The 16,986-nt window shown below is 36.3% G+C and overlaps 1 protein-coding gene and 1 long non-coding RNA gene across 2 annotated transcripts in view; one reads left to right on the top strand and one right to left on the bottom strand.

Moving 5' to 3' along the window:
* The window catches only part of LOC584807 (steroid 17-alpha-hydroxylase/17,20 lyase), a 38,522-nt gene extending 25,882 nt beyond the window's left edge, over window positions 1–12,640 (bottom strand). The window contains exon 1 of the mRNA XM_030979997.1: window positions 12,552–12,640. The gene's annotated coding sequence lies outside the window, so the exon portion shown is untranslated. The remainder of the gene's footprint in view (window positions 1–12,551) is intronic.
* LOC115921791 lies at window positions 2,227–3,959 on the top strand. Its single transcript, XR_004063116.1, has 3 exons — window positions 2,227–2,350; window positions 3,146–3,300; window positions 3,798–3,959. It is a non-coding gene; the product is annotated as an uncharacterized LOC115921791 (long non-coding RNA).
* Window positions 12,641–16,986: the final 4,346 nt, after the last annotated feature.

The raw sequence follows: 16,986 nt of genomic DNA, 5'->3' as shown, positions 1-16,986 counted from the left end.
AATTCCTTTAGAAACCAGTAGAAACCAGTAGAGACATTCTAATGGTTTTACTGGTTTTCAAGAAACCATTAGATTCTAATGGTGATCAGGAGGAACTGTGAAGTAAAACCAGTATAAACCTTTACAAACCAGTAGACTGTCATGGTTTAAAGACCAGTAGAAACCAGTAAGATCTAATGGTTTGAACATGGATGCACAAATCTTAAGTCAAACCATTAGACACCTTTACAAACCAGTAGAGCCTAATGGTTTTGAAGACCACTAGAATCCGATAGAATCCAGTAGGATCTAATGGTTTTAACATGGGTGTAAAATCCTAAGTCAAACCATTAGAAACCTTAACAAACCAGTAGAGCCTAATGGTTTGAAGACCAGAAGAAACCAATAGAAACCAGTAAGATCTAATGGTTTGAACATGGATGCACAAATCTATAAGTCAAACCATCAGACACCTTTACAAAACCAGTAGAGCCTAATGGTTTTGAAGACCACTAGAATCCGATAGAAACCAGAAGAATCTAATGGTTTTAACATGGGAGTAAAAATCCTAAGTCAAACCATTAGAAACCTTAACAAACCAGTAGAGCCTAATGGTTTTGAAGACCACTAGAATCCGATAGAATCCAGTAGGATCTAATGGTTTTAACATGGGTGTAAAAATCCTAAGTCAAACCATTAGAAACCTTAACAAACCAGTAGAGCCTAATGGTTTGAAGACCAGAAGAAACCAATAGAAACCAGTAAGATCTAATGGTTTGAACATGGATGCACAAATCTATAAGTCAAACCATCAGACACCTTTACAAAACCAGTAGAGCCTAATGGTTTTGAAGACCACTAGAATCCGATAGAAACCAGAAGAATCTAATGGTTTTAACATGGGAGTAAAAATCCTAAGTCAAACCATTAGAAACCTTAACAAACCAGTAGAGCTTAATGGTTTTGAAGACCACTAGAATCCGATAGAAACCAGAAGAATCTAATGGTTTTAACATGGGAGTAAAAATCCTAAGTCAAACCATCAGACACCTTTACAAAACCAGTAGAGCCTAATGGTTTTGAAGACCACTAGAATCCGATAGAAACCAGAAGAATCTAATGGTTTTAACATGGGAGTAAAAATCCTAAGTCAAACCATTAGAAACCTTAACAAACCAGTAGAGCCTAATGGTTTTGAAGACCACTAGAATCCGATAGAAACCAGAAGAATCTAATGGTTTTAACATGGGAGTAAAAATCCTAAGTCAAACCATCAGACACCTTTACAAAACCAGTAGAGCCTAATGGTTTTGAAGACCACTAGAATCCGATAGAAACCAGAAGAATCTAATGGTTTTAACATGGGAGTAAAAATCCTAAGTCAAACCATTAGAAACCTTAACAAACCAGTAGAGCCTAATGGTTTTGAAGACCACTAGAATCCGATAGAAACCAGAAGAATCTAATGGTTTAACATGGGTGTAAAAATCCTAAGTCAAACCATTAGACACCTTTACAAAACCAGTAGAGCCTAATGGTTTTGAAGACCACTAGAATCCGATAGAAACCAGAAGAATATAATGGTTTTAACATGGGTGTAAAAACCCTAAGTCAAACCATTTAGAAACCTTAACAAGCCAGTAGACTGTAATGGTTTGAAGACCAGTAGAAACCAATAAAAACCAGTAAGATCTAATGGTTTGAACATGGATGCACAAATCTTAAGTCAAACCATTAGACACCTTTACAAAACCAGTAGAGCCTAATGGTTTTGAAGACCACTAGAATCTGATAGAAACCAGTAGATTCTAATGGTTCGAACATGGGTGTAAAAATCTTAAGTTAATTACCATTAGAAACCTTTACAAACCAGCAGATCGAGCCCATGTCAATGGATTTGAAAACCAGTTTAAACAAATAGAAATCAGTAAGATCTAGCGCCGCCTCTAAATCAGTCTGACTATATTTATTTAAAAACCCCAAAACAGGGATGAAAAACTCTAAAATGTCATTAGTCATTATATTAATAGTTTTATTTTACAGATTGTGCAACATCTTGACATATGCCCTGTAAGGTCTGCAATATTGATCAAGACTATACAAGCCCCAAAACCCCAAAATGCGACTGCCGCCTTTTTTAAACGGCTACATGCACAGCTGGCATCTCTCTGGGCTACACTAGCACTGTGTGTGTGTGCACATGTAATCAATGCATGCAGTGTGTGCGTGTACCCAGCCAGGCTAGGCCATGCCTTATGCACACACACAAGACAGCAAGACAGCCATTCCTATCCTCAACAGCTACAGGAGCCAGAGCAGAGAGACGAAATCTTGTTATTACTTTGTTTTTCCCTGCTATTCTTCAATATGGGTAAGTCTTAGATTTACCTAATTTATTTGCAATATGTGCAGTAACTGTTTTCTGTTTTGAAACGTAGTAATTAATGTATGATCGTGTCTACTAGGAGTGCTTTCAACGCCTGCCGCAAAGATGAGAAATGTATTGTATTGTCCCATCCATGTATTTTTATGTTAGATCTTGATGCAAGTTTGTGCATTCACCTACACATGGCTTTAAAGGCATCGTTTAACAATGTTAAATCTATGATGCATGACCCTACGTATTATCAGTGTCAGTGATATGGTTTAATATTGAAGCCCTAACAAAATTGCGCTTCAGAATGATCATGAACTTGATAAAGTGCCTCAAAAAGTAAAAATCTTTGACTTTTGAGTGACCGGTTTTACCATACTCATTTTCCCCAATAGACTGTAGTGTTATAAAACCATTGGGGAAAACGTTTTTTGAAATTTTGAATTCCAATCATAAATATCTTGATAATCAGACAAGCCGCCGTCCCCCCCCCCCCCCCCGCGCTTATCCCGAAAGAGTGCGTTAAGGCGGTACTCTGTTTCTGCAACGCACCCTAATTTCAAGACAAGCGGGGAAGGGGGCTTTAATCACTTTATGGTGTGTTCGCAGTTTCGCACAATATAAACAGAAGCCCTCAGCTGGAAATAAACAGCTAGACCCGTAAATGGTAAACAAAATTCCTCCCCCGCAGGCTGTACAAAGAAGTTTGTAGTAGGCCTACATGTATGTGTGTTGCACATGCATCAACCGTTCAATTTGTTTTAACTTTATTTTTGTTCTTATTAATTGTAGGCATCTTTTGACATCTTTTGCCAAACAGTGGATTCAAAGCATATTGTGGACACAGTAGGCCTATATTGACGTGAGACCATGCAGAAAATGCTACTTTCTCTCAACCTCCTGGATCAGCATTCAGCAGCCTCGTGACACAGTTGAAGCCATTATCGGTAATTGTGTAGATGTACTTGTATTATTTCTGTACATATATTTTTAATTTTTCCCTGATCATGACACTGATTCGAAATGCTTATTTTTCCTAAGTTTCAAATATATAAAATTCAATTAATTTTAGATCACTAAAACCTGCAGGTGTATTGCAATAACCGACCATATTTTTGTGAGTTTCAAACAGTGTTCTTTTCCCTCCTTAGCAATAGAGCTTTGATTCTACTCTCATCAGCAAACTAGAATTTTATTGATAATTATTTGCAAAAAAATCCTGATTCACGTTTGCATTGACAACAAATGTTTAAAATGCAAAGGTATGTTTTATATTATGTTTGTGAGCAATGAGAGATTATTTTATTTCTGATAAATCTTTGAAACTGCACTTTTCTGACAGAATTCATTATTTAATTCATTGTTTACATTCTAGTTTTAAAATGGATAAAAGTTTTTTTCTTAACTTGTTTTCCTTTCTTTTTGCTCTATATTCATGCATTAGAATTCTTTGCGTGTACCGGTATGTACCCTGGATCAAGCAGCACTTGCATTATACAGGAGATTCCACCCAAAATCTAAACCATGAGTCCAAGCTGAAGAGGAATATTTCCAAAATGAGGTCTACACACACAGAGGTTACTTTTCCCTTCATTATAGAGATATCGAGAGAGAGAGAGAGAGAGAGAGATGGGTGGGGGGGGGGGGGGAGTGAGTTATAGCCACGAACCTGAATAGCTTAGATGTAGAACTGAGATGCCCATTCATGTCACTTGCCATTTTAATGAATTCCAGGGTTTACAAACATACATATTAACACTTTGGGTAAAAGATCTCTGTATTTGCATAAATTTGTTATTACTATTTATGAAGTAGACCTGTTTCATAATGCTTATGTAGTAGATCAGTCTCATACTCGACCCCACCCCCTTCATATCACAATGTCAATTCCTAAAACCTGTGGCAAATTATATAAGTTGGTAATAGAGAAAAATTGAATGAGGTAGATGCAATACAAATCGATTCCAATCTTAAGCACTTAAGACTTTATTCAGGTATGGCACGTGAACCGCCCAAAAAATTCCAAAAATGCTGCAGTTTTGTTTTATGTTTAAAGTGAACGGTAACAAAGGACCTACATGTTTTTGTATATTTTGGACTGCGCATATTCAGTGATCTCTGTATTATAATATATAGAAATGTAAAGCATATAGAACTTTATGTCAACTCCAGCATCATATCTGAACGAGCCTTAAAAGACAATCCAACCCTAGCCCTTGTAATAAGTTCATTGAAATGGAAGCTGAAAAATAAGAGAAATAGAAAGGCGAAAGTTTGAAATAAATCGGGCCAATATAAAGGGAGTTGTGATAATATATAAATATGAGATCACTAAATCCATGCATATCTCAATGAAATGCTAGAGCGCCGTATGGCAGCCGTGCTAAAGCCAGGGTAATAATCGGGAGCGCCAGGAGGGTCAAATCTGACTGACATGAGCGCTACACAAGAACCCACTATTATTATTATTATTACACCTGTAGTCATGGGACAACTCTCCCATTTGTTAATGAACTATAATAAATTCTCTTTTTTTTTTAAAGTGCCTTCTCCCTTTGAGAACTAATCAAAATATATTATGAATAGCACATTATTACAGGTCCTCTACATAGAAAAGCCACTCGTGAATCATACATTTTGAAGAAAAAAAATATTTAAATCATTTTGTGTGTACGTTGAAATAAATGGGAAAGTAGTCCAGCAGCTCGTCATAGTGACATTACCGATTCAGCCAATTTAAAATGCCCTTAGGTTTAGTGATTACAGCTTTCAACAATCCATAACCACCTTATTTTCTGTCAGATTTAATTTGCAATTTTTTAAAAGTATAGTTGTCTGTTAAGGTTGGATTTCCCTTTAAAAAGTGTAAAGGGTAAGCCCTATGTAACATAATGTGATTAGGCCATTTTCATTATAAATCAAATCAAAGTGCCGTGGAACAAATTATCTCTTTCACCTATTAAGAATAATTGTATTTCAATAGTCAGGATGCGATATGCAAACATTATGTGTTGGTAGGTAGGGCAAGACATAATGTTTGTCCTACCTATAGTACTAGCAACACGTAATGTATTCAATTTGTATTCTGACTATTTAAATACATTTATTCGTAACAGGTGAATTTAATAATTGGTAATGAGGCACTTAACAAGGACCTACCGTATTCATTAAATTTGATTACAATACGAAAATGACCTACGTACAGTACATGTATTCATATGGATAGGAAATCTTTGAACTGTTATATGTCGTTTTCTGAGGGTTCATAATTTTATAAATTCTAAAGGGTTCATAATTCTACAAATGAAGTAGGATTCCTAATTCTGAAAATGAACTAGGATTTGTAATTCCAAAAATGAAATATGGTTCATAATTGAGAAAATTAAATAGGGCTCAATATACTTCCAAAAGTTTATTATTCTGAAAATGCAAATAGAACCCTTTATCCTTTTTGGAATCACGAACCGTCAATATAATGAATCCTATTTCATATTCAAAATAATACCATTTCATTCACCGAATTATGAACCCTATTTCAATATCGTTATTAACGCCCCTTTTTCAATTCCACAATTATGCACCATTTATATTTTTCGTAATTATGAAATCTATTTCATTTTTAAATTCAAACCCTTCTTAAATATGGACCATATTTCATTTGTTTATCGATTTGTCATAATTTGTCATAATACACTGTACTATCAAGTTACATTAATTGATGAACAGCATATCACAGCACTTGTCAAAATAGTAAGACCGTAAATGAATTTGTTTTGCTTGTGAATGTAGTAGGCTTATATTATGTAGTACACAATATTACATTTCCAATTGCTGCAACTTCATATCAATCTTTTACATGTACTATGGCAATCTACAGGTCAAAATCATGCTTTGCATAATCATTTGTGAATTATTCTCTATTTTAATATACATGGATGAAGTACTTAAATTTGTGCAAATGAACTTATTCTCCATGGTGGAAAATTACAAACGAAATTTCTCAGCAAAAACTATTTCTCATTGTTTCTACTCATGATGGCTACCGTAAGATAACTATTACAAATTGCCAAACCTACTCTTTTAAACATCTACTCCAAATTTTCAAGATTGATTTCTCTTTGTTAAAACTGGCCATAATTTCTAGACAATAATTAGCCAATTTAACATTGTTTTTTTTAAATATTTCTTCTTTTGTTGTTGAAATGTGTAAAAAAAAATCCTTTTTCATTTAAGCTGTTAACCTTGCTTTTAAACGTTCATGTCATTGTAATCACTATATGATGTATGATATTCTAACAGATAATTAAAGGATACACTGTGAAGTGTTAAATATGATAAAGATGAACCAACATGATTGTGATGTCTTTTGTTAACAGACGTTTGCGAGAGAAATGGCTGAACCTCGAGAAAATAGTTAATTGTGTTGGAAGCAAACTTCATGCCAGCTCCTGTCAACATGCTTGTCTACTTTGCAGACCAGCATGCCCTTTTAATAAAGTACAAAAAAACAAACAAGGGCTGGCAGATTTTGTGAGGAGTACTGTGTTGGAAGTGCATTGATGTAGTAGAATTTAAACTGATCAAAAAAATGTCAACCATGTAATGTAACCAATGCTGTGGTTCAATTGAGGATTCCTACTTGTGTTCTACTGGTCTCCTACTGGTTCCATTGGGGATTCATACTTGTTTTCTACTGGTCTCCTAATGGTTCCAGTTGGGATTCCTACTGGTCTCCTAATGGTTCCATAAGGGTTTTCCACTGGTCTTCTACTGGTATCCTAATGGTTTCTGTATGGATTCCTACTGGTCTTCTAATGGTTCCAGTTGGGATTCCTACTGGTCTCCTAACGGTTCCATTAGGGTTTTCTACTGGTCTTCTACTGGTGTCCTAATGGTTTCTGTATGGATTCCTACTGGTCTCCTAATGGTTCCAGTTGGGATTCCTACTGGTCTCCTAATGGTTCCATTGGGGTTTTCTACTGGTTTTCTACTGGTATCCTAATGGTTTCTGTATGGATTCCTACTGGTCTCCTAATGGTTCCAGTTGGGATTCCTACTGGTCTCCTAATGGTTCCATTGGGGTTTTCTACTGGTTTTCTACTGGTATCCTAATGATTTCTGTATGGATTCCTACTGGTCTCCTAATGGTTCCAGTTGGGATTCCTACTGGTCTCCTAATGGTTCCATTGGGGTTTTCTACTGGTTTTCTACTGGTATCCTAATGGTTTCTGTATGGATTCCTACTGGTCTCCTAATGGTTCCATGACTTCTTTTTTACTTGTCTAATGGTTCCAGCACTTCTTTTCTACTGGTCTTCTAATGGTTTTTATATCGATTTCTACTGGTCCCCTACTGGTTCCAGTGGGGATTTGTACTTGTTTCCTACTGGTCTCCTAATGGTTCCAGTTGGGATTCCTACTGGTCTCCTAATGGTGCCATTAGGTTTTGCTAATGGTCTTCTACTGGTCTTCTGCTGGTTCCAGTACGATTTTTTTTTACTGGTTTCTAATGGAAAAAGCGCCACTTTCCATATTGAAACCAGTAGAGAATTGACCACTAGAAACCGTTAGAAATCTGTACTGGTTTTCTCTACTGGTTTCTATGGGATTTTCGACCTGGGGTAGTGGGACTGGAAGCCCGCACATTCCCCGGCATCTTACGGTCTTTTCAAGTTTTGTTACGTTCTGCCACGTTTAGTGCACGTTTTGTCACGGTTGCTTCACGGTTGCTGCGCATTTTGTCCCATCTAGCCACGTTTTGCCAAGGTTTGCCCCGGTTCTCACGGCAGGCCAGGGTATATGGTAGCCGTTTTGTCGTGTTTAATCACGGCGCATCCCGGCGTCTGACGGTTTACAGGCGCGGCGCGTTGCGTTCTGACACGGCGCACACGGTCGGGAGGTAGTAAGACGGGCGCGACGTACAGCAGCTTCATTCGAGTCTGAGCAATCGACGACACATTACTGCATCTACAATACGAAGAAAGAAGGCCAAACTATGCCACCGAAGAAGCCAAGACGTTCGAAGGCCCTCCGTCCTGAACCACCACCGCCACCACCACCAGTGGTAGAGGAGGAGGAACAGCCTGAAGATCCTCGCCGTTCACTCCTGCCAAATAAAGAAGAGCATGCTGCTGCTGCTGACCCGGTCCCTGAACTGGAACCTGAACCTGAGGCTGGGGAGGCTGAGGAAGACGCACCAGCTAGGAGGAGGGCAGCCCCCAGGGTCGTCACCACCTTTACGGAGGATGAGAAGGAGCTCATCATTGACTTCCTCCAGCAGCATCCTACGCTGTACGTTATTGTTTGGGAGGCCTTCTTTTTATACCGTGGGCACAACCGTACTCCAAAGCTGCCCGGCATCCACGATTCATCCGTAGAAAGCCTTGGCAGAACGTGAGGGACCCCATCAGAACGTGACGGGCCGCGAGGGAACGTACTGACATCCGTGGTAGACCGGGGCCTAACCGTAGTGCGCCTTGGAGCCTCCGGGACTCAGCAGCCCGTTTCCCCGCACGGCCCGTCACGGATACCGTGAACGACCGTGAGAAAACTTGATAAGACCTAACAAAACTTGAACACAGAGAAAAATATTGCCAAAATCTCACGGCGCACTAGGTTTCGGGCAAACGGGGCCGCCGTGGCCGCCGGGAACATAGTGTAAACGTAGCATAAGCCGGGACAGAATCAAGATAGTGATTTTAAACATGTTAATATGAATGCGCAGAAGATAATAAATCGCTTAAATCATTGGAAATCAATGTGCAGCTGTGGTTAATAATCGGAAATTGTTGTTCCATGTACTATGTTTTATTTTTGAAAAACATGTTGGTATTACCAGATAGGTTATATTTGGATTGTTTGTGATTTAAAATCCCGTTTTCCCCAATTTCCTCATAATATTCCATAATTACAACGCACATAGCTCATAAAGATCATGGCCTTCTAATTGTTTGTTAAGGTCATTGGTGCGAATCAGTAATAATAAATTTCATATCACCAAAATCGTCTGCTTTTCCACTTTGCTGCTCCTCATTGGTAATGTTTTTTCAAATTTAAGACACACTCTTACAGAGCACACCCTTCAAACAAAACCCAAGAGAGGGAAACTGCTCCTTTATCAATGACGCAGTCGTTATTGTTAAAACAGCTGAATGTTCTCATTAAGATGCACATAATGAGAAGACGGCGGATGTCGTTGGATCAAAGAAAGAATCACGTCGAATGTCCATCCGTAGTAGGTCCATGATTAGGGACTTTTAGCACGAATTTGCACGAAGACAATGTGAATTGCTACGGTCGACGTCATTTTAATGCACTGCCTTGAATGGACGTCACACGTATCAGTCCACGCAAATCTAAAAGTCTCTTATACCCACGATGACGACGTACGCACAAGTTTAACCAGCAAGGACGAAGAAGAAGAAGAAATTTGTTTTTATCTGTCGTTTCCTCTTAGAAGAATGGCGGAACTTGATTAGTGATACTGTATTATAAAATGTCACAATGGACACGTCACTAGGCGATAACAAGTCTTTGTCTGTCTGATAACAACAGTGCTGTGTTTATACTGTGTCTGTGTCTAAAACTTTGAGAGTACTTTATAAATAATGATGACATATCGTTTGTTTACATATGACTTTATTAGTTGATTACGTCAAAGCATTTCCCAAGTATGGGACGCCACGTTATAAATTAATATTCGACGAATCCTGGGGGGGGGGGGGGGGGGCGGAGCGCTGGATTCCCTCAAATTCCACTGGACAGATTTTGTATATAATTTTAGTTTAAATACCATGCGATTATGTATGTCTCCGTTTGTTATTTTGACTCTTTGATTACTTTCATAGCTTGATATAATTGGATGTATTTTTAATACCTATTGAAAGAATAAGTTTTCATTATTGTTTAATGTTTATGATAATTGAATGTGAATGTGGAGTATGAAAAATAGTAATCTGAAAATAAGTAATAATGATAATAATAATACATAATAATGATAAATAATTGATTATGGTGATGATGAAGGAGAAGAAGGAAAAGAAGAAGAAAGCGAAGTTTCTGATCACTACGCAATTAGATACCTCTTTCTCTCTCTCTCTCTCTTTCTCTATTTCTCCTCTCTCTCTCTCTACCATGGGCGTAAATCTGTAATTGATACCTATTGTTCAGGGGGGGGGGGGTGATCTATTCATTCATCCCCCTGAACAATAGGTATTACGTAAGGATTGACGCCCATGCGCTCTACTGTTCTTTCCTCTCTTCCTCCATCTCCCTCTGCCAATCTCTGTTTCAGTTTCAGTTTCAGTTTCAGTTTAATTTTTCATTTCCAACAGAAATTACAGTAATTATGACAAGAAATCAGAAATACAATTCAACATTCAATGATATAATACATTTGACATGGTTTAAAGTTGTGAAATAGAAAGTATACATAATTATCCGGTATAATTATTATTATTATTTTTTTTTTATAAAGATAAACCTGTCTAACCTCCCCATATATTTCTTTCTTTCTCTCCATCCGCGTCCCTTCTCTCTACATCCTTGTAATACAGGATATATATATATATATATATATATATAAAAGTGCGAGAATTCTAAACTCTGACAGAACAACGGGTGTTCCATAATATGTAGGCGTGAAGAAAATGGTCTATGATAGAGGGATATTAAGTTTGTATGCCATGTATGCCATGTATATTTGTTCATACAATGTATTTGTTTTTGTATGTGTTTGCACTTCAGAACCTGAAGAAGGCCTCACAAACCGAAAGCTCGTAATACAATAGTAAAGTACAGCTACGTTCCTAGACCATTTTCTTCACGCCTACACCCCCCCCCCTCGATCCCTGTATCTTTACTCTTTCCTCCGTCCCACTCTATATTCCTCTCTCGTTCTTTCCATTCTTATTTTGCCGTTTTTTTTACTATGTAATATCTCAAATATATTTTTTCTGTATATTTCCATATATTATTCTTCTTTATCTTTCAAACAAACATCAAAAAGGAGCAAAACAGAGTATACGTCTTGCGTTTAAATCCGTACAACTTTGATATCTCTGCACATATTTCAGACGAGAATTTGCTCTTTTTTTACAAATGATTCTACTAATTAGATGAAAATAAAATTGCGCTAGCAAACTCAATGCCTAACTACTTCACATATTACTTTCTCTTAATTACTTGATTATTGAGTGTCACTTTGAATTTAAATGACTTTTTAGAACTGCTTTTAGTACAAAACAAAATACTTTCTGTTTCTCCTCAAATGCATGTAAAGAAAGCTTATTATCGGTCATTCAATCGAAACACATAGACAGCTGTTCACTGAACTTATCCTCAAGATATTTTGGATTCGGATTGGAATAGAGTAGTACGCTGTCAACTGCGTACAATAATAGTTTAAAGTCTTTTATACAAATACACATATCATTGATATAACTTGTAAATCAAATTGGGTCTAAAATGCTTACCTGAGGAAGATCGCGTGTTATATACATTAGTTTGGAACGAATATCATGAATGACCACTACTTGTGTCGATCATAGACAAGTAAGATCTGAACTAATCCTTGTTAAAACCCATTATTTGTAACTTTTTCAATGAGACGCCATGATTAACTGTATCAAAAGCTATTTGCAGATCAAGGAGCACCAAACCAACAAAGCGCCCGTGGGAAGTTTGTGTCCTCAAACAATCAGTCAAATGAATTAGACATGTTTCAGTCGAATAGTCGTGTCAAAAACCAGATTGAAATTCATAAATTATATCATTTTCTTTGAAGTATTTTTCAAATTGAACAAAGACCGATTTTTCTATAATTTTTAAAGCTACGCTTAAAACACGAATAGATCTATAATTGCTAACATCAGTTTTATCTTTCATTTAAAAAAGTGAAGTCACTGTTGCTTATTTTCAGATCCTCTGGAAAAATACTCGTCAAGATAGAAAGGTTCATTAATTAACTTAAATGCTTATATAAAACCTTCGCACCATCTTTCAGAAATTTAGCTGGAATCATGTTAACCCAGTACTTTTTTTATACATTTCAGATGACAGATCACAGCAAAGCAAATTGCAGTAGTCATGTACACAAAAGCAGCACCTGTAAAAAAAATTATGAACATTATTATACATACCCTGACGAAGTATGTACAAGTTTAACCAGTAATGAGGAAAAGAAGAACATTTGTTTTTACCTTTGGTTTCCTCTTAGAAGAATGGCAGAAACTTGATTAAAGATGTGTAATGATTGGCGTAAGAGTGCAGGGGCAGCTGCTCAACAACCTAAGATTTGCTGACGTAATTGTCCTTATAGCTGACAATGATAGAGACCTCCAATCAGAACAGCTCAATCTTTGGACTAAAAATAAACATTACCAAAACAGGAGTACAAGCAATAAGCAAACACCCTCAACTACTCAAACATTGGAGGAGAACAGCTCAAACATGCAGAAAAGTTCATTTACCTTGGAGGAACAATATGGTAGACAAGAAGTCTGCTCGGAAGAAGTACAGCATCGAATTTGGGAAGGCAATTAATATACAAATGATGCACAGGTTTGAGTGCGTCGGTTGGGATTGTGTGCACAAGGTACCTTTGAATGGTCTGAACCCACGAGGCCCAGCCGAGTGAGTTTTAGACCAAATTCAAAGGTACCGCGTGCACACAATTCCACCGACCCACAAATTAAACCTGTGCATCATCTGTTTTATAAGATGGGACCCCAAAAATTGTCAAAAATACAAAAAATTGTTATTTTACAGATTTACCGGATGCATGGTTTTTAACTTATCATGAAATTAAAAAAAAAAAAAAAAAATTGTCAGTGTAAACTTTAAAAAAAAAAAAATTAAACAAATTATAGATTTTTTTTTATTTTTTAAAACAGATTATAATTATAAAAAAAAACACACAAAAAAATCATTAAAAAAAAAAAAAAAAAAAAAAATTACAATTATTAAAAAAAAGGATATCGGTGGTATCGATCGCCGATATCGCGTGCATCCAGTAAAAATAATTACATGGTAATTGACTAATCAGATTGCAGGGATTCTTCTACCCATCTTATAAAAGATATAATATACGCTGCTCAACTAGAATTACTGTACAAAGTCCTGGTTTTGTCGATTCTATTACATGGTGCAGAAACATGAACATTCAAAAAGGTCGATGCAAATAGACTTCACACCGGCTTTTGAGATGGCATATGTTACAGGAGAATCATGGGTGTGACCAGACTTGACAGGATGAAAAACACACCCATACCAACACAACTGAACATGGAAGAAACCATCATCGACAGGGTTGCCACAAAAAGATTGAGATACTTTGGACATATTAAGAGAATGAATCAAAAAAGATACCCCACATCCTTCTGAACGGAAATGTACAAACACCCAAGGGGAAGACCAGCTAATTAAGGGATGGACGGACTGTATATCAAGGCAAACTGCAACATGTCAGACACCTTGATTCCCTGACTAAAGCCACTAGGCTGACAGAAGATAGGAAGGCGTGGCAAGCCGTTGTGAAACAGAAGCCATCATAGTTACATCCCAGCGATGGTGCGGGCGGCTTAACCCTATACAGTGCGTCCCAGACAAAAACGAAACCGAGAATTATCGATGTATTATCATAACTTAATCAAAATCATGATTAATAAATGACACATATTTGTAAAGCTTTATTAGATCCTCCTCTTTCATTTGGTGCAACTCATATTGTCCCTATTTTCACGAAGTTACGGATGAGCGCGCAATTAAAAGAAAGTTAGTTTTTAATAGAACGCTTTTAAACATTCAAACCATAATCTCAACCTCTTTAATGTACCGAGGGCAAATAAATGTTATATCCTGGGATAGAAACATATCTCAATGTTTAGTTTTATGTTTAAATATTTCCATAATTTCTTATATTTTTTGGGGAATGAGTTGTAAACATAACCGTCACTTCGTGAAAACACGAAATTCAAAGACGCGCTGTGATTTTGTTTTCACGAAGTGACGGCTCGTAGCCCGCGCGTAAAACATACGGGATTTTTCTGTCGTGGATGGAATTTCCGAAATGGACACTAAATACGACAAAACGTTATGTTTAATTGATGTGCAGATAAAATAACTCGAACTGCGAGATACAATACATTTTCTGTTGTTGCTTTTTGTATTCCTTTGTTTGAACTTTTAACACAACCGTCATTTCGTGAACTCACAAATTACACAGAACGCTTTTATTTTTGTTTTCACGAAGTGAAGGCCCGTAGCCGCGCGTGTATAAAACATATGGGATTTTTATTGTGTTAAGCAATTTCATGATAACCAACAATGGCAGTAGTGTATTATAATACTTGTCAAAGTAGGCCTAGTAGTAGAGGTATCATTCTGATCCTTATTATCCTGATTATCTTTTGCAATACGTCTAGAGGATAAACTCATGACAATGACAATTTGTCATGAATCATTGTCTTTATAAGCTCACCATTATAAGCATCTGGCTCGAATTTGCTTAAGTATTTGGTACTGGATGGTTTAAATGGTAAAATTAACTTGTGTCCTATCCATTCTAGTCTCATTCATTTGCATTATGTTTTATTCATTCAAGATCTAAGGTTTCTGACTGTTTTCAAGACAATATCTCTTTTGTCGATCATAGTTCTATGTAGCTTGATATCTCATGGTAATTTTAAGGGGAAAGCAATCCAAGCAACGATTTCTGACAGTCGTTCGCCTTTGCTGCTCTTCAATAATACTATGACAAGCAGTATTATTAATTTTTTCAAGGACTCATGATAAAAAACTCCCCTACTTTACGTCAAGTATTTCATTGTATTATGTAGTTTGGTAGGTTTATTTCAATAACTGTTTAATTATCAGATATCAATGATAGTTTAAAGATATGGAAAAGATTCTTGTATTTTATATTTAGCAAAGCAATCTCACATACAAAATCACTATCAAGTGTCGTCTGATCCGCCGATTGCCGTCTGCTATATACGCGACCTAGCCTACGTTTGGGCTGGCGAAAATGAGACAACCGGAGCAATATGCTCAAACAGTAGGCCTAAGCTTTTTTAAGTGTTATATATATATTTTTTTCCGAGGCAAGTTCTCATTTCATCATAGAAAATGAAATATTATACTACCACTTTAAACAATTTTGATTAGTTTTAGATTTCATTGTAATTATTTATGATGAACTCTTTATCATACTTCATTAACAGATGTGTCAAAGTTATTGATTCATATTAAATTATATATGCATCAATTATGTAAAAGATTTATGGTTTCCTTCCATGTAATATGTTTTGTGAACTGAAAAGTATCAATAAAACATCGAAGTATAAATGTACTATTTATATTATCATTTTTTATATGTATATAAAAGTAGTAATGGTATTGGTTGTCTGTAGTAATATCATTTTCTTGGAGGAAAACAATTAAAGACCTCTTTAAACTTCTTGTAAATAATCCTTTCTGAATATTCCCATCTTTAATTTATCATAATGTGTTATAGAGGGTTTGGGAGGGGGTTGTAGATAGTGCGTTTGTAATATTATATTTTTGTAATATTATGTGTTTTATTTCTATGTTTGATTATTTCTGGACCTCTAGGAAGAACAGAGCCAATTTAATAATGGCTCTGAATAGAGCTTTCCAGCCGTTTTTTAATTCTTGATTTGTATTATTTGTAAATTGTATTCTTGTATGTATTGAATTTTTATACGGAAAATAAAACCAAACCAAACCAAACCAAGATTATGGTAGATAATTTTGACATCTGACAAAAGTTATAAATTATATAATATTGAGAGCAAACTATACGAAACGCTGGAAACGGAAAATTAACAGGGAAAAAAGTGTTATGCTGTTCATGTTACTTTCGAAAAATCAAAGTAAGGAGATCGCAATGGCCTTGTCCATAATTTTTAGGAAAGTGAGAACGCCAAAACGAGGTATTAGGCCAAATGAAATTAAAGAAACATGTTTGGCGTCTTGCCTTTTTGAAAATTAGGAAGGAGGAGGCCCTTTTTTTCTTTCTTTTTTTAAATGGCCCTTGGTACATTTCCTTTGATAGTCGGGCTATTTTTTTTTTTTGGAGGAAAAGATCATTTTAGCAGTATGTTTTTCATGTTTCATGTTTCAAACTAAACAAAATAATAAATAAATTTTAAACAAAAATGCAGGCGGCCCTCAAAAATGAAGCGGGCGGGGACGCAAAACATAATTTTTGTTTGAAATGGCCTTACGACAACGTTCTGACGAAGGGTTTATCCCACTGATCTGTACGTAAAATACAGATCAGTTGGGGGATCAGTTGGCAGTCAGACCGCAGCGTGCGCGATACATCATGCTTTTTTTTTTAATTAAAGCAATGACGGTCAGGGTTTTAGGAATTTTGAAGCAAAGAGAGAATAAGACAGACCAATCTCCTTGGACAGACAGAAAGGGGGAAGGGATTAAGGGTAATATGACTGAATCGTCAATGGGAGATTTCTCAATTTATTGATAGTGATCTTAGATTTTTCATTCCTCATATTTCTGTAGCTTCTCAAAATTATATTTGTTTTTCTCTCTGATTTGTTCACATCTGTTTCTAGATACCAACTGTCTACGAATGGCTAATTCTCCTTTTTA

The sequence above is a fragment of the Strongylocentrotus purpuratus genome, unplaced genomic scaffold, assembly GCF_000002235.5.
Source record: "Strongylocentrotus purpuratus isolate Spur 01 unplaced genomic scaffold, Spur_5.0 spur5_scaffold_10, whole genome shotgun sequence".
NCBI classification, from domain to species: domain Eukaryota; kingdom Metazoa; phylum Echinodermata; class Echinoidea; order Camarodonta; family Strongylocentrotidae; genus Strongylocentrotus; species Strongylocentrotus purpuratus.
This window is presented reverse-complemented; position numbering and strand designations above follow the sequence as displayed.